General features: G+C 45.5%; 1 protein-coding gene and 1 non-coding gene across 2 annotated transcripts in view; both read left to right on the forward strand.

Annotated features, from left to right (window-relative positions):
* The window catches only part of LOC149355075 (RYamide receptor-like), a 309,344-nt gene that overhangs the window by 214,022 nt on the left and 76,117 nt on the right, over window positions 1-19,205 (forward strand). The gene's annotated exons all lie outside the window — the stretch shown is intronic.
* Window positions 14,005-14,076, forward strand: TRNAT-CGU (transfer RNA threonine (anticodon CGU)). The gene has a single exon. It is a non-coding gene; the product is annotated as a tRNA-Thr (tRNA).

A 19,205-nucleotide genomic window follows, 5' to 3' on the forward strand; every position in this document is an offset into this window, starting at 1 on the left:
ATGCAGAAATGAACGGCGTGAGAACTTGTAAAGCAAGCATGCTTTGTTGCGCAGGGCTATGATAATAGACGAAATAAATAAGGAAAAATGAAGGTACCCGTCTCGTTAAATATTAGGTCCTCTTGTTGTTCAATCTACCAGAAGCTGCAAATACATTAAGGGAGACGTGATCGCTGCATATTATTACCATCATAAACTAAAAGCTGCAAGCCCTGAACAACACTGAAGGAATCTGTCTATTCAGAACGTAAGACTCTGACCAAACGTCTGGAGAGGAGAAATGCGACGTCGCGGTGCCGAGTAGGCTCGTTCTTGATGGGTGACTGGATTGTGACACGGCCTCTTTTTTCCCATCGAGACGAACCTGAAGGAGGTGTCTAGTCGGCCTCGAAAGGTCACTGTACCGGTGGCTTAGTGGCTTGGGCATTCGCCTCGCATGTGGGAGATGCGAGGTTCGATCCCCATTTCCGCACAGTACCCACCGCTATTCATGGATATAGGCTTTACCCTTGTCTGCTGCCTGGGCTTCTCCAGGGAGAAATGCCTGGAGAATGGGACTCTGAATCCACATTATGCACATAAAATGCCTTGTGACATGGCGCTCTTTGGGCGAAGCTGCCGTTCCGGCATTAAAATCCAACATCATCATCATCGCGTTCTTTCCGCTGGAGCATCTATATCTGTCCGACTGGTAACTCCACGATTCATCCGATTCATCTTTTAGGCCTATTATTAGTGATGACTGTCATCTCTGACGTCATGGTAGACAGTTGCCGAGCAGTGCCATTCGTCAGCTTCTGCGTAAGAAGCAGGGCTGAGCAATGGCAGACAAGAACAATAATGCATCAAAAACAAATCCTTTCAAATGCAGCACAATTGTCTTCAGATAAATATTGCACATGAATGCCAATAATTATGTATCACAGCTTTGATATTGAATGGAAAGAGGGTGATGCCACACTCAAAGTAATAAACACCGACACTGGACCAGAAAAGAAAAAAAAGTGGATGACAAAGGATGGAGGAACAGTGCCCTTCCTTCAGCAGTCTTCGTGTATCGACACCTTTTTCCCGTGGTGTATTAGAATTTATTAACCTTCGAACTACCCAAACTACAGCGCACTGCGCAACGACAGCGCCTACGCAAGCGAACGGACTAATGAGCGACAGATCACAGGAGGCTGTGCTCTGTCGCCTCTAATTTAGACCCATGTTTACGCGATGTTTCCAAATCATATTAACCTTAACGGTGTAGCACGAAAGCCCCTGGTGGATCATTAGGAAAATTTAATGCTGCTATACTCTCGCACAAGTGATTCTTGAGTCGCGACTTTTCAGCGGTATGGCGGAATGCGCTGTCGCCCCAGAGACCGTACACTGAATCATCAATTAACGCTAATTCTAGCCAGACATTCAATCGTTCATAACTGTAACTAAAGGGCTTACTGTAGGTTTAACACCTCTGGCAAAGCCGTTTGCTCGGGTGCACATAAGAAGCTTGCGCATATGACATACAATACGGGTGTAGAAAGGCTCGAAGGCATAATTCAGTCGGCATTTCTCTTTGTTTCCGTTTTTCGCAACCAGAAACTTTGGAAGACCATGGAACTATCAGGATGGCTACTTCTATCTTTCCCAATATCTGGAAAACAAACAAAAATAAAATATACATGCCGCGCCGCAAGCTGACTTTACACGAATGAAGAATCATAACTTTTTTTTCTTTTCCACACTCAGGACACATTAGTAGATAGTGAACCTGACAGTACCTGAACGGCTGCAAAGTGTAATACATGGCTAATGCGCGTAGTTACTGGCTGTCATTCTCACTGATGTTAGAAAGCTGGCACAACCGCTGATGTTCACAAATGGGAACCAAGACTATCGCGTTTCTTAATCGCTACTGGTTTGTCACAAAAGCTCCGTGGAAGCACGGATTATCGCCGAGCCAACGAGTTTCGTATTTCCTCTTGATATCCCCCTTTTTCTACTGGATTCAAACAGGACACAAATCGGCTCTACAGTGCTAGCGAGATTATTTCTCATCTGCCGCAGATGTTAGGCTGAAGCTTCGCTGCCCTACAGCCAGCCGGCATGCGAGCTGTGTATGCCTACGAATACAAGTAACGGCCGGAACTCAGTGCTCAGTGAAGAGCGTTGTAAAGCTTAATCCCGGCACCAGACCTGCTGTGGAGGTAGGGGGGAAGGCGTTCTCGAGCACGCTGTCTTGCACCTCAGGGAAAGCGTCACCTGCTAGCAACTTTCAAAGTTTAGCCAACCTTCCACTGCGGTAATAATCTCGATCCCTGACGCACTAGACCACGCGCCGCCAGTGTTTTTCGGAAGAGGGCAGCATGCGAGTGCTTTGAAACACTAGCATGCTAGGGCAGTTAAACAAAAAAAATATACGAGCATTCTTCAGGTGAGAGGAGCAGAGTTTTCTTGCGAGCCATTTATACGGCGGCTGTAATCCATTCCGGGAGCCGCATTCTTCCAAAACGGGAGGCGAGCGCTGCTTTTTCGCTGCCTTGCGCACGCTTGTACAGTGTGAATGCTGAAAATTTTCCGGGACCCAAGTTGCCGAGTGCAAATAATGTGTGCGAATTCATGTTTAGGCCTTCTATAAATCGTCCTTAAAATGAAGCCGTGATGAGAGGGAGTTGTGCACAAATGTATCTTTGTTTCCTGAGAAGCGAAACAAACAGTCAGCTTCTGACATTAATATTGCACCACGCTGCGTGAAGGAGCGAAGAATAATGATATGCGTCCGTACTGGCAAAATGCGCTCGTAAGAAGAAAAAAAAATGTTCACACTGGTCTAAGCACTATTGCACTAAGTCGTGGGTTTGAACCGGTTTTTCCTGATGTAAGGAATGTTGTTAAGTCGATGAGTGAAGAAAGTCGGGCGAGTTGGTACATGTTCATTATAACGGTTCCTTATATGTTTGTTTGTTTTTTCGAAGATGTATATATACTCTTCCTTTTCCGTAATAAATTTCAGGTGAAGGCAGCTCTTGTGTTGTCGATTCTCCCCCTTTTGTCCGTGTTTCGTGCGCTGTTGTGAATATTGCTAAGTCGGTAATGGTTCAGGGTTGCGTAGCAATACAAAAATACCACCGATATGTGGGGCACGCTGGGTGCTGTCCACTACTTTTTGCAACAATATCGACTCATGAGCGCAAATCACTCAAAACTGCCACGTAAAGTATGTCGAGGTTACGTTCAGTGCATGTAATTAGAAGCTGCCGGTTATTGGTTAGGTTAGGGTCATCTATGAGTGAGAGAAATGTGGGCAAAAACAATTCCACATCAGAGACAATTATGGCTTGTACTGCCCGAGGCGAAATCTAAACGAGCTTCTTATTTGCTTATGCGCCAATGAGACATTAGGTGAAGGCAACTTCCAAGGTAAAGTAATGCTAACCAGTACGCGAAACAAAATGAAAATTCACAGTCAGAATAGCAAGATGTGATGGTAGAAAGACCATCTTTATGGCCTGCACAACGCTCTAACCAGAGGTTTACACTTCTTTCTTCATACCACCGTCAATGTTTGTTTCCCTTCTTTCAGGCCTGCAATGATGGAGGAACCGGCATTTGCGTTTTCTGCGACCATCCGTTTGAGTCCGTCACTAGGGGTGAAAATCAGGCTGGTGCCGTTTTTTTCTCTGCCGTCGTCATGTATTTGCGAGTGTACGAAACATAACCAGTTATGATTTGCTGCTATTGCCGTTGGCACTAAGGCATTCTGATTTCCTTAAACGCCATCAATGTCACCGCTCTTATAACACAAATTGTTTTGCAGACGCCTCGAATACACGACTTGGCTTTGATGACGTTTCCTTTTTTTTCTTTTTTCACTCAAACACACCCGCACTGAAAGTGTGGACCATACATGGAAATAAAACATGTAGCGGGAATAGTTGGTTATGGTTTGTTTCTGGAACAGTACCGCTGAGTTACATTCGAGTAACATACTTGGAAATGTACTTCAAAAGTGTTCATTGTTGGGATAGTTGCTACTGTAATCGGGACATATTCACAGAAGAACAGCGCAACGCCTCCGGGCCTATGAAGACACACCGAAGAAAGGGCGGACAGGACGAACACAGCGCAGACTCTCAACTGTTCACGCAGGGGAAAAATATATATTTTATATGCTCACAGACATGCGCAGGCGCAAACCGTACAGTTACACGTACAGGCACTGCAACATCAGCGAAAAACACGCGAAAGAAACATTTTTTTCGCCTTTATACAATGTAATCGAGGTACCACGAGCACAAAGTGGCCAAGTTGCGTTCGTGGTACCTCGATTACATTGTATAAAGGCGAAAAAAAAATGTTTCTTTCGTGTGTTTTACGCTAAAGTAGGAGCACGTGTGCGGAGAGAAAAACACATGTCTAGAACAACCGAATTGTTTGGTCCGCAGCTCCCAACTTCTCTGGTACATGGACGGAAACAAACGACATTGAAATGCTATGACTAACTCCACGTGCTTGCATCCAGACCACTTTTAACCAAATGTTATATATAGACAATCGCGTGTTAAGCCCGTTCTAGCCAAGCGTGTTTCTATCTGTATACGTGTACGGTTTGCGCCTGCGCAGGTCTGTGAGCATATAAAAGCTGCGTGTTTTGCCACTGAATGAACAGTTGAGAGTCAGCGCTGTGTTCTTCCCGCCCTTCCTTCTATGTGTCCTCTTTGCCCTGGAGTCCTCGCGGTGTTATCCTATGAATACTTGGAAACAAGCTGCTCTTTACTTAACACCTTGAAATAAAGATGCTCCAAATTCGAGTAACATTTCATAACATTTTCCGAGCCACCAAAACAAATTATGCCTCGAGGTGTGTATCTCGGTATGGCTTCACAGCCATGCATTGTTAAACGAGCTCATTACGCCGGCATCTTTTGCGCTTGAATGCCATCTTCAGCACGATTTTTTGAAAAGCTGTTGCCTGTTACAATGTTACAGAAAGATTTTATTCCTTGTAAAAAGCCTCAAAGGTCTCGTGACTCCACGTCGCTGGCAATGTCTAGCTTGCGATTCAACAATCGGCAGCGTTTTTTATTAAACCGAGAGCCTTATATGGCTCATCAGCAACGGAGCCCGGTGCTTGTACAGGAAAAATGGTGCCAAAACCACCGTTGATTCGTGACGTCATCATTAAAGAAAAAGAAAATTCCATCGAATGTTCGGGGACTGAACCAAGGACCTTCAGATTGTTAAGCGAGCACGCAGCCCTTAGGCCACAAAACTTTTTTTTCTTTATTGCATTTTCACAACGGGTACAAAGAAGTAAAACATGTCAGCAACACTTGCACTGAAACGGCAGGTTAAAATTTTTTCAGTTCAACCAAGTCATCCAACACATTTAACCAAGTTGGCTGATCAGGCAGTGCCTGATACACTTCCCTCAGACGTATGACACTTTCAATGAAATGCTCGCGTGGAGATCTCACAACTATTTCTGCATTGTTGAATTGTGTCCTCGTTTTCTATAACAAGACGAATGGTTTTGTGGCCTAAGGGTGCTTCTTGGCCACCCTTAGGCCACAAAACCATTCGTCTTTTATTGCATGAAAATCAATCCCGCTGCGCTACCAGATGCTTTGCGTGCACCCAATATTCCGCAATGCAGACGCACATTCTCATGTCTTTAGTGTACGTAGGCCCCAAAACCACGTTGCTTGTTGCCGATTAAAGGTGAACCTATTCTATGCATTTCCTTTCGACTGTATGGCAATTGTAGAGGTGTCTTTAGAAAGGAAGGAAAAAATGTAAATAAAAAATATTGTTTTCCGCTTCAGAGCTCGTCAGTAGTCTGAAGTGCACTCTGTAATTTTCTTTTCTATGAGAAACACATGCATGGCTAACTCCTCTGTCTCCTGATGAAGTATTCTATGTCATCACGTTTAGCATAGCGGAGGCGTATACAGGAAAATATTCTTGTAACGATACCGTGCCCACGGCATTAGGAACTGAAAGAGATTAAATTGTTGTTTTTTGTTGCTTATGTTTGCACCCACTGATTAACAGCACCCTCGGTGGAAGATGGCAAGAAATCCGGCACGGGGATAATAACTCCTAGTCTTAGTCTGGATTATTCAGAGCTGAAGAGACGTTCGCTGCATATATCGAGGCAATCCTTTCGCAAAAACCAATCTTCAAAAACCTTAAATAACATTCTCAAAGTCGTATCTAAAAGGTCAGCTCGTGTATGAGAGCTTAATTCTAACAAAATCACATAAGCCTAACATGCTTGATCCAGGAAAGCTTCAGGCGTTGATTGCAGCATTGGCCTTCCCAGAAAAAGACACTTTCTCTCCGGCTGCCAACCACATTATCTTGCTTCAAGCATAGCAAACTAAACATCCTTTGTGATTAGAGTAGAGTTGTACTTAATAAGGAATTGAGCTGTAAACTTTGCAGTGTCGAAAGCGCAAGCCAGGGAGAAATTTTGTCGATACCAGTTCTGGTGTTCTTGGAAAGTATGCGGGAAAGGAAAAAACAGCTTGCCTAAAGGATTAGTGTTTCAGTTGAGCCTGTCAAGAAAGCTAATGAGAGTCTTGAGGATTTTAAGTGAAGGACGGAATCCTTGCTTCCCTTGGGAGCAATGAAAACCGCTACAAACTTTTAATTGTTCACAGAAGATCACCAAACGAACGCAAAAAAAAAAAGAGACATCACTATTAGACGAACAAAAAAAAGACTATAAATAGGCATTGTAGGACAGCGATAATAGAAAAAGGGGCCCGCGTTAAAAAAGAGCCGAACCATTTCGGAGCAAGGAAAGACGAGATTATCGCACGTTCAAACAGTGGTTCCGGCTAATGCCTTAATCTCCACGAACAAATATAGGGCGCATTAATGCATCTTTTTCGTTCACACAGGTCTTTTTAGAGCTTGTACAGCGCTCATCGAGAAAGCCACAGAGCAGCCTTTCTCGTTTCACCCTGAAATTAAAATATATATCTCCCTAATGGCAACACCAGGATACCCGTGGCAGCGTAATTCGCCGCTTTCCGCTTCCGCAACGTATTAATTCTTCCTTCAAAAAGACGAATAAATGCACGAGAAGTGGTGAGTATAACAACAAAATTTGCATACAGTCAAAAGAAAAGAGCGGGAACGAATAAATTCTAGTTATGATGCATTTTGCTCGTTTATTGACTGAATATACAGGTACATCGACTATTTGAATTCGGACGCCGGAAGATTTACTTACGACTAAAACATAATGTGTGGTGCTCATAGTTTTTCAAACCATGTAGTAAGATAGGAGTGGCCGGGTGATAGGATGTTTTTGTTCCCATTTGTGTGGTTGTTCCTGCAATTTAGAGATTTTAATACCTGCTAATCTTCTCCGTAAAGCATGCGCATCCGGTTCTTTCGATAACGGCGAAAAGTAGTAGCATTGGTTTTATTAAAATGAAAATCAAAACTAAATAAAAGGTCGGTCTTAAGGGTACGTCATCATGGCGGTAAAGGGTTCCTTCACCGGCTTGGGATCCTGTTTGCATATCCCTTCACAAACACGGACACTGCTATTTATATTGTTTGTTAAATTCCTCTATTGTTTTAATTTTATTTTTGTCTAATTAATTAATTCGTGCTTTTTACTTTTTTCTTTTATTTTCTTTTATTTTTCTTAATCTATTTCAAACTACATTTTTTCCTAACCAGATGACACACAAGAAATCCTTTTAACCAAGTCCGTCCAATTAGCCTAGATGGCCTACGGGTAGCGTGCCTGAATGGCGACACAAGTGTCACGGATTCGTTTACCATCTGAAGCCAATTTTTATTTCACCGCAATTATTGGGCTTTGCATTCTTACATGTCATAATGAAGTTTGAGTCATGTGGCAACCTTATAACTGACAAATCAAATTTTGTTTTCACACCACGGAGATCGCTGCCGAATGAGATTTTGTTCTCACAACCACGGGGCTGCCGCCGAACATGCCTTCTAATGCTATCGCGTTAACACGTGCTCAAAAGATGAGGTCCGGCCATGACAGTTACCATCTGATGTCTTAAGCACCTAAACTACGACCGGTAAAGAGACAGGAGAGAACACAGGGATCCTAAACACAAATACGAGTGACAATAACAAAGGATAAGAGGAAAAAATATGTATACCATTATGTGCAATGTAAATCCACGAGCATATTCACACAAAAACAGAAAGAAAACTCACTCATAACGCGTGGGATGGCATTTTTCCAAATCTCAGGCGAGCGCCGAATGACTTAGGCATACTAGTTCGCCTCTACACACCTGCCATCATTAATTATAGCACTTCAAAGGACCTTTCAATTATGTGGCAACGCTTGAGGTGGAGTCACTGAACTTGCGGCCGCAAGAGATGCTTTAGGAATCAATGTAGCTAGCTTGGTTTGGTTTAGGGGGATCAGCATCCCAAAGAGACTTAGGCTATGAGAGACGCCGTAGTGAAGGGCTCCGGATATTTCGACCACCTGGGGTTCTTTAACGTGCACTGACATTGCACAGTACACGGTCCTCTAGAATTTCGCCTCCATAGAAATTCGACCACCGCGGCCGGGATCGAATCGGGATCGTTTTTCGGGTCAGTAGCCGAGCACCATAACCACTGAGCCACCACGGCGGGCTTAGTGTAGCTAGGTCGTTGTCTATAATTAAATTAAAACGAAAGAGGGTCCTCTATTTTGCCGATGTAAGCCGGATAGTCTCTTTCATCTTGTATTTGACATAGCTGCTCATAAAGCATTGACGACAAACGGCTTTGGGGTGGCCACGGCGGAAGGTAAGATGCGCTTGTAGGATACACCGATGTCTTAAAAAAAAACACCTGATGGAGACGTATGAAACCATTTTTTAAATCATTAGATGTGGCGCTCTTCTTAGCACGTTCAATACAGGGTGGTTTTTTCAACCTTTACAGATATGTATTTTAAAACCTGCGACAGATACGCCGGTGCAGTCTCTTGAGCTAGATTGCACAGCAAGGCGGACATTGCTTACCTCATTTGGATCAATAATTAGACGATGAATTAGCAAATTAAGCGTGCGGCGACCTAGGCCGTGCGTCCGTAATGGCATCTCCGCCAACCGAAGCATGTATTTTACTTATCTTGTTTTGCCTCCCATGGACGAATAAAACTCGTCGCATTTATGTTTGCCACCTTTGGGCTTTTCATCGTTCGCTCCATGTTGCACCGTCACGCTTGCAGACTGGCGCGCAACGGTGTCGGAACCACCGTTGACGCATCGGCCTGCCAGAGCAATGAGGTCGTCGCGGCTTGCCAGCAGCTGATTTCGTTCACTCAAGCCACGGTTGAGAGCAGCACAGCCGTGGCCCGCGAATGCGCTAGTCAAGTTATTTTTTTTTGTATTTCGCTGGCTTTCTTTGGAGCTCGGAAAAAAGATACTCGTGAGGCTTTTCTTATCGCAAATAAATGGAATTGGGGTCTTCGAAGGTGCTCTCCAACTTTGCCATTCCCATCTTCTAAAGTCAATATTTACGCACTTAGAAAAAATATCTTAATTGGTAATTAATTAATTGCAAAACAAAAATTTGCCTATGATGCGCAAACCGGTTGGTAGAAGTGGTTTCCTTGGCCTACCTCAAATATCTTATTTTTTTTACCTTGGCTTAATTTATCCTGGACGCCCTGTATACCTTCGTGCAAGCCGGCCTGGAACGCCTGCTTTTGTGTACTGAAGGGGCGCCATTATGGAAGCTGTCAGGAACCTCCTCGACTTCATTCCATGCACAGCAAGGACCTTAATTCTTCATGTGTGAACCAGTGATCTCGTCTCGAGCTCTGGACGTGCTTCTTTTTACAGGTACCGTGCCCTACTTCGAGTGATCTTGGAGTGGCACCCTGAAGTAAAGTGCATTTACGCTAGTTTTATCCCGCCTAGGCCTGTGAACCGACGTCGGCGGGCTCGAAACCAAGTCTTCGTTCGTCGTTGTAATAGCGAAGCCTGTACATTCAATGCCCTTCTACGTAATCACTGCTGCAAATTATGACACGTCTCCTTCATTAAAAAAGGATTGGAGTGGCTGCCCCAGTTCCGTGTCCTCGCTGCCGACGGACTCCACCCCAGCTTCGAGGGAGTAGCGCTAATAGGGAGCCACCTCCGGAAGCTGTGCTTCGTGCCTTCCAGCAACCATTCTTCGCCTTCGTGGTGCGATTCTGCCTTTGTTGATTCTACTGGGAATGATACTAGCTACGCTGCTCCTCAGTAATTGCCTGGTCCCCTTTTGGGACACCGACCAACCAAACATAGGCAGCCGGATTCAACACAACCCTGGCCCTCTGCCTTGCGCGGCCTTGCCCTGCAAAATGACCCCAACACTGCACTGCCCGCTGTGTTCCCAAATTTTGCGCCTGTTGAAGCTCCGTGTTCGTCATCGTCAGTGGCTACGTCCATTAAAGCGAACCCTTCCAACCTGGAAACGAAAGCCGTTTCGACCCAACCCCCGCGTAAACGACTCTCGAGGAAAGCGTACTTCGACCCATAATTCGGAGCCACTCAGCCCTTCTCCACGTAGTCGAACTTCTAGCTCCACTCGACCCCCTTCCTACCAGTCATCTAGTGCTTCTATTGCCGCCAACTGTGCCCTTCAAGGTACAGCCCTACACCCGTGCGCAAGCCCCGCCGAGGTGTCCCAATTGCCCACTAGGAACTGACTAGGCCCTAAGAATTCTTCTGGTACGACCCTTTCTGTTGGCATGAATAGCAATTTTCTACGGGTCCGTAAAGTCGTTGACAAGAGAATCCGCTCCAACCTTCATGTGTCTAAAGACGTACCCAGCTCCGTCCATTGCTCCTAAAGGCCTGACTATTATGATGAAGCCTGCCGTAAATCTGTCTTGTGTCAGCCGTGCTAAATGGGATCAAGCGCTGAAGAAAGCCTCCTTAGAACTTACCCGTATAGTCGCGTGCCACAATTATCATTATGGTGTCACAACTGAACACAGAGAACAACTTCTTTCTCCGTCTAGACTGTCGGATCAAGAAATCTCGCTGTTAAACATATACCGTCAAAAGAAAGAAGGTGAAATCGGCGCGGTAAAAGCAAAAAAAAAATCCTTCGTGATAACGTGTCTGTGCCTGAGTCGTCACAAGCTCTGACGAGAGATTAAACAACCATGGAGGCATGTAATAACCCAGCAGACTCCATTAACATCATCAATCTTTCCAGTGGCAGCTTATCCAGCGAAGAGATGAGTGCTTTGCCACTAGGGCTGAATTTATGTCCCAGCACCGGCGGCTTTGATGAATTTCAACTTTTGAATGACTTGGATAATTTCTCTAGAAAGCTGCGACTACGCGAATACTTTAACGATTGACCCCCCCAAACAACGCGACTAGCCACTCGGGTTGAAACAAACGGTGGAAACCTCCGAGCCAGCGCAATAGAGGCATTCAACTTTACCTAAAGACAGTTAAAAATGACATACTGGATGCCTACAGCAGACAACATCGATTTAAACATAATATTTCAGCTGAGAAAAGCAATGCGATTAAAAAATTGGCGAACAATAGCGACATAGTAATGAAGTCCGACGACAAAGGTGGTGCGTTCGTAATTATTAACCTAAACAACTACGTCGCGGAGGCTCACAGGGAATTGGCCGAATCTATGTTCTATAGGCAACTGGAGTATGATCCCACTAAACAGTTCTGTTCGATAATTATAGAAGCTATTGAGAAACTGTGCAGGGAAAAAAGAATCATTGATAACGACAAGCACTCCATTGTTCCACTAAGACCGATTTCAGGAATATCCTATCTTTTTCCGAAGGTACACAAGCCTGACGTTCCTGGACGACCAATTGTTTCAGGCATTGGAACTATAACGAAAAACCTTTCTAGTTTTGTTGATTCCCTGACCAGCCACATCCTCTCTGGAATTTTCGTTTGTATAAAAGATAGCAACCACTTTTTACTCGACATTGCTGACCTTCATATCCCTTGTGACTCTCTTGTCGTTACCTTAGATGCATGTTCGTTGTATACAAAAATACCCCACGAGGACGGTATTCAATTCGTAAAACAAGTCTATGAGTCTTTATGCATTAAGAATCGTGTCGGTGTCGGAACCCTTGCTTCTTTGCTGAAATCAATCCCTGAGCTCAACAATTTTGAATTTAATAACAATCATTATGTTCAAATCAGCGGTACGTCGATCGGTACAAAAATTGATCCTAATCATGCACATATATTTATGGCGCATTAGAAATCAACTTCTTGTCCGGTGGCTCACTTATAAATGCTACATAGAAGACATATTCCTAATACCGGAGCATGGCGAGCCTGAACGACTTTTTTCATCGCTGCTTTTAATGGAGTACATAATTCGATACCATTTTTGCACGCTTACTCACCTGGCCATATTAACTTTCTCGACGTGACAGTGCTCCTACGTGATGGCAAACTAGTAACGACGCTCTACAAGAAACCCACTGACAGACACCCGTACCTTCACTTCAATTGTAGCCACGTAAAGCACTGCAAGATTGGCATTCCCTTCGTCCAACCACTCCGCTACAAACGGATCTGCTCTGACCATTCTGATTTTAACCGTAACAGCAGGACCATGAAAAAGGCATTAACACAACAAAATTACCCTGCTTCACTAATCGACGACGCGTTTGCACGTGCGGGTCAGCCTGACCGGAGAGCACTCATGGACACATCCCATCGCCCTGGCTTAGTTCAGCAAACCAACATGATACTCATTCAGCTTCTATTCCTAGCGCTACCGGCATTCTTCGAAACTATCATAGCATCATCGCACAAAGCCAGTGCCTTAAACTGATATTCCCAGACCCGCCCAAAGTAGCCTAGAGATTATGAAAAAATCTACGTCACTTGATAACTTCAAGAATCTCACACCATGTCTCGGAAGGCTGCCGCCCGTGTGATCAGCCAACATGCCGAATCTGCGCACATATGACAACCTCAGTAACAGCTACCAGCACCGCTTCTATGACATATGAGGTAATGGCACTTTTTGCTGCAACTCTTCAAACGTAGTCTATATGTTGGCGTATTTTTTTGCAAAAAGGAAACATAGGCCATACCGAAATTTCCTTCCGTTTACGCTTCAACACCCACAAGGCTCCCTGCACCTCTCTCCCCAACCTTTTACTATCTAAACACGACAAAATTCCCGGTCACTCATTCGACAAAATACGAGTTCCCATTTTACAATCAGCTTTTAGGACACATCGTGGTAGACAAACGCGGGAGTGATGTCTCATTTACTATTTGAGACTGTTTCTACTGGTTCAAACGACAGTCCTGGTGGGCTGGCTTGTCTGCCCCGCTAACAATATTGCTTACCACATGTGTGTGCTGAGTTTTGAATTTTCGCTTTTTTCTGTATCTTTCATTATCATTCTTGATTGTATCCAAGCGCCAGGTGCGTTCTGTGCTTAGTTCCTAGTATTGATAAGTTCTTGATAGTTGCTCGCTTAAAAGCCTCCTACCATCAACGATATATATATATATATATATATATATATATATATATATAGAAGAAGCGGAGGTCGTGGGTTCGGATCCCACCGGCGGCATGTGGTTGTTTTTTCTTCTGCTTTTCTAATCAGTTAGCTTTAACCGATAACATATTCAATAATCTTGTAAAATCAAACAACAGCACAAAATAAATAAATAAATAAAAAATACCTTCTGTCCCTTGGTTTCTGTGGCTGTTGGCTTCCCTTATATTTATAACGAGCCCCTCATTCCCCTTCCCTTGTTTTCTTAATTGCTTAGCGAGGGCCTCGGTTCTGGCAGCCTTGACGCCATAGGAAGTATAAGAGGGTTCTCACACAGCTTCCACTCTCGCCTTTTGATGACGTTCTACGTCACATCAGCAGTAACTCAGGACGTGCTACGTCCGCCGTTTAAGAACGTGGGTGGCGCTGATGAACACTCTCAAGGCTAGGTTATCTGTAAACATAAATGCCCCCTAAAAGCAGAAGGTTTGACAGCCGTCGCCGTAGCTCAGCGGTAGAGCACCGGACTCGTAATTCGGAGGTTGTGGGTTCGGATCCCACCGGTGGCATGTGGTTGTTTTTTCTTCTGCTTTTCTAATCAGTTAGCTTTAACCGATAACATATTCAATAATCTCGTAAAATCAAACAGCAGCGCAAAATAAATAAATAAATAAATAAATAAATAAATAAATAAATAAATAAATAAATAATCGCCTCTGTCCCTTGGTTTCTGTGGCTGTTGGCTTCTCTCATATTTTTAACGAGCCCCTCATTCCCCTTCCCTTGTTTGCTTAATATATATATATATATATATATATATATATATATATATATATATATATATATATATATATGTATATAATTGTTACGCGCAGAGGTTTATTAAGACCGGGACGGGGAATTGAAAGCAGCTGGGTCCGCTTGCCGAGCACGAGGCGCCACCTACCTCGTTCTTCTCATCTTCGGCTTAATCAGCGACGCCGGCCACGCAGAATAGGTATCGCTTTGTTGTGGGCGGCACACTTCACCCTACGCAGCCGTAGCCCGCAGGGCAAGCTAAAAAGCGTCGCGCGAATGGTAAGGCTTCAGCCGGGCAACGTGAGCAACTTCAGCTCGCGCTGAACGACGGCCGCTTGCCGTGAAACGAGCTATGCGGTAACTGAGCTCGCTAATTTGTTCAATCATAAAATATGGTCCGTCCTAGTGGCACAGCAGCTTCTGAGACAATCCTCGCTTTCTGACAGGCCGCCACAACCACACCAAATCACCAGGGCTGTAAGTGACGTGACGGCGGTGGGCATCGTAGCGCGCTTTGGACCGATTTTGGGAGGCGAGAACACAAAGGCGAGCAAGGCGTCGGGATTCTTCGCCGAGACAGTGCCACGGCGATGGAGGGATCTTCATGAAGGTCGGAAGAAAATGGTAGTACGGTGTCCAGGGTCTAGCGTTGGGGGCGAGCATATAGTAAAAAGAAGGGGCTGAAGCCAGTAGTCTCATGGCGCACGGTATTGAACGCGTAAGTGATGAACGGCAGGACGCTGTCCCAGTTCTTGTGCTTTGAATAAACATACATTGGCAGCATGTTAGGGATCATTTGGTTCGTGCGCTCAGTGAGCAAATTCGTCTGGGGATGGTGAGGCGAGGAATGGCGAAAATGCGATTCGTAGGAACGGAGAATCTGCTCCACGACGTCATCGGTGAACTGCCGACCACGGTCACTGATGATAACTTTTGTAGGTCCATGGCGGAGAACTTTGAATCGTAGCAGAAAAGAGGACACATGATACGCTGTAGCCGAGGGTCGGGCTGCCGTTTCACAATACCGAATAAGGTAATTGACGGAAACCACTATCCGGCGGTTCCCATGAGAGGTTCCCATGATAGGAAGTGAACACTTCCCGGCCGAAATTTTCAGGCCCTGGAGACGAGGGCAAGACGTTAACATCTATGCCGCCTTTTGAAGCATCGCACGAACTTGGGGGCGAGTCACACCTGATGTCCAAATATAGATATCATCCGTGGGATAAGCACTCCCAGTTGAGAAGAATATACAGTCTATGAGGGAGTAAGTGAGTGGAGTCCGACGGCATTAGAGTCTGTGACCATAAGGGCGGGATTCAGTCGTCCATAGATATCAACCGAGGCTGCGTTTTTCCGCAGGGACCACACGCCCTCGGCGGTAGCTGCTCCCAGTGGAAGAGAAAGAAGAAAACAAACCGTGAATCAAACGGTTGCACATCCTCCTCTTTGCAGCCGGCAGAACCATGTGCCCGCGCTTGATACGGATCGAAGCCAGGGCCGGTCCGAGGGCGCCTATGCACAGCCTCACGTGATCGGTGGCGTCCTCAGCTTTTAACGGCACACCGTTCCATCCATGTCGTTACCGGTCACATTCGTCTTCATTTTCGCCGTTCTTAAAGGCTCTGAGAGCTGCGTGCATCCGAGCATAGTGGCAGCGTGAAAGACGCGACGATGCTGCCCTTCCGTCCTTGCTATCATATAGCGTCGTTGTGCCAGAAGAACATGCAGACAGTGAGCAGCTCCGCAGTTCGCCCAAGTATGTTCCAAGATTTTAACTTGTCCTAACCATCTTATCGGTATTTCATTGCGTATATAAGCAAGTCACTAGGTTTAATACGAATATTGGTGCTTAACACGCTTTATGAATCTTTTCGATTAGTTTTGGCTGACTAAACGTTTTCACGTGTAATTCTACACTGCTTTGGTGGTCACTGATCCTACATCACCAGCAAGAATGAAGCGGAATTTAGTGACCTCTCTGGGGCGTGATGACCAGGCGCATTTCGATTTGCTTTAGCAAGAGCACACGCTAGGAGCAACACGCGAACTGAGTTCTGCAGAGTTTACTTCGACAACGTCCTTAACGCCCCCTCCTTTGCGTGCGTTTACTTAATAAATAAAAGCGCCGAGTGATTTGAAGAGCACGCTGAATTGTCTGAAGAGTGGGCTTAATAGGCAGTGCAGACATCTATCCTAACACACAGCGCTGCCATGAAATATAAAAACAGCTGCACGAGCGATTACATTATGCTCTTGAAGCGTGTGAGAAAGCGCCGTTCACCACCGCGAAGTGGCAAAGTGCGCCCGAATTGTGCGCGGCAGAGAAAATGGACTCAGGTATGGGAAACTCCATTTTCTTGTTACGCAATTTACTACTACAGCACATGTAGCGGCACGAAGAACGGTAATTGGGGCGACTGCCTCGTCGTACGGCTGCGCGTTCAAGAAAGCGCACTACCGCCCGCGTTATACGCTTACGCAGCCTGCTTCGTGGAAGCGAAGAGCTGTCCGGAAAACTTTCGATGATGAAATACTGCGCGTTGTGCAAGTGGGAAGAGGCGAGCGCGTAATCACTACGCGTTCAGGTGCTAGATCGTAGCTCGGAGCGCTGGCGCGCCTAGGACCTGCATGATACAACGTTTCTATTCATAAACGGATGCATTCAAAATATTAGCCCGGAAGTAATGGTGTGGCCGCTGGTGGCAGATATAAATCACTGCAAAGATTATGATATACACTCTGGCCTGTGGTAGAAATCGTAGTCTAAATCTGCACTGCCTGCCGAGAACTCAAATTTAGTCCTGATTATGTTCAGTCAGTTGCACATTGTTTGGACCTCTACAGACAACGCTGCATTCCGTACTGTCTTCATTATACGGGTGCTGGTTGTGATGATTAATTAGGTGCATCCTTTGTCAGAGGTTTAGAGCCCACAAGATTTGCTTCTAGGCCGCGTAGTGGTGCCTTTTTTTTGTGCATTCGTGGGATTGCAGGCCATCGGAGGGGGCGGGGGGAGCAGAAATATTCTTGCCTTAAGGCAAGTTTTAACGCTGGGGATGCCTTACGAACCGCCCTGTGTGGCTCGTAAGCAAACTTCCTTGAATCCAAACTTTCGACAAAGGGTGTACCTACATGTAAGGCTAAATACGCTACTCTGAACCGTTTTGCTTCGCCGCCCTGCTTTCATACCTCTGGAATCGGCAAACTGAGGTTCAAATAAAGGCCATGGTAGCACTTATTTTCTTCCCTCTGTCTCTAACAGGCTGTTACACGGGCGACTTTTTTTGGCGTGCATCGCTATTAAGCGTTGCACCAGTGCCTTCTTAAAAGCTAAACACCATCTCATGGGTAATGCTTACGTCACTTTGTTTGTGGTTGGCTACGCCTGGGCACTGGTGGTGGTAATGGTGAAAGACTTATCTTTAGGAAGGGTGACCCTGGGACTGAGCGATCAGCCGCTGCTGCTCGCTCAGTCTAGAGTCGTACTCAGCAGCTTCACATGAGGAGGTAGTGGGGTGGGATATCGGTGGTTGCCGTGCGAGGATAGGGGGGCGGGTGGGAGAAGGAATTGGACACTTCCAAGTCGAATGGTATTGAGTGATGGAACAACACTCAGCCCCGAAAGTCACAAGAGCCAACAAGACTAAAATTATTGTGCCTAGTGTACGGGTATACATACATCTGATTTTGTTTTCTTCTGAAATAATATGAGCTTTCTTAGCGTAGTTTGAAATGACAAGGTTGACAGCTAATTTTTACAGATAAGTACCTTCAACCTATTTTAAAGTGGTGCCTCAAACTTTTCACTGCAGTCTTGAGTTTCGCACGTCTTGCGTTAGTTTACGAATTAAGTGGCACACAAAACCAAAAAGCGACAGCCATGAAGATTAATTTCTTAGAAAAACATGGAGGCCATGGCTACCAGGGAGAGAGAGGCAACAATGAAAAGTCGGTTTGAGTTCAGCTTTCGCTATTTCGCTCCTGATTCTCTAGTATCACTTTTGCGTTAACGAGTGCGCGTTGCGTTGCAGAATCACTGAGTTACTTTCGCAGTGAATTTTGCACAAGTGAATGCTGTGTATATCATGTACATGAAAGCAGTGCGAAGATTGTTTATGGTTTAGGGGGTTTAATGTCCCAAAGTTACTCAGACTAGCGAGGGAAGCCGAAGTGAAGGCTCCAGAAAATTTTGACCACCTGGGGCTTTTTAACGTGCACTGACACCGCACAGTATGCGGGCCTCTAGAATTTTGCCTCGATCGAAATTCTACCACCGCAGCCGGGATCGAACACGCGTCTTTTGGTTTAGCAGCCGAGCGCCATAACTACTGAGCCACTGCGGCGGGCTAAGGGGAGGGTTTTACGTGAGCATAACCATCAGCCGTTTCTCCCTCGGCAGATCGCTATTTCTAAACAGATGTATGAAAACGTTAATAGGGCGTAATTTCTTCGCTTAGCGATAGTGCACTAATAGTTTTTCCCAAACTGGACCAGTTAACTAATGTATTCTGCCCATAACTGTGATTGTCTGTGCACGTTAAACAAACCCAAGCGGTCGAAATCCTTCGGAGCCCTCCACTACGGCGTCTCTCGCAGAGCCACTTTGGGATGTTAAATGAAGTAAACCTAAACTGAACCTTTAAAGTACGCAATGCTTTTATCCCCTCCACCCTTGTAGGCCCTTGCGGAGGAAGGGTGGAGAAACACGGAGGCGAACCTAAACCAGCTTTGAGAAACTTCCAATCACCCATTGGCGCTTACGTAATCAGCTGCTGCTGGGGCAGCGCATGCGTAAACAACAGCGTCTCTAGAATATGCCACGCTGGTTAATGCGCATGCGCGGGTCACGTAGGTAATCCCAGCGTCGAACTGGAGACATAGGCGCGTCGCAAGAAGT

This window comes from Amblyomma mixtum, chromosome 3 (assembly GCF_055824585.1).
Source record: "Amblyomma mixtum isolate Tamu chromosome 3, ASM5582458v1, whole genome shotgun sequence".
NCBI lineage: Eukaryota > Metazoa > Arthropoda > Arachnida > Ixodida > Ixodidae > Amblyomma > Amblyomma mixtum.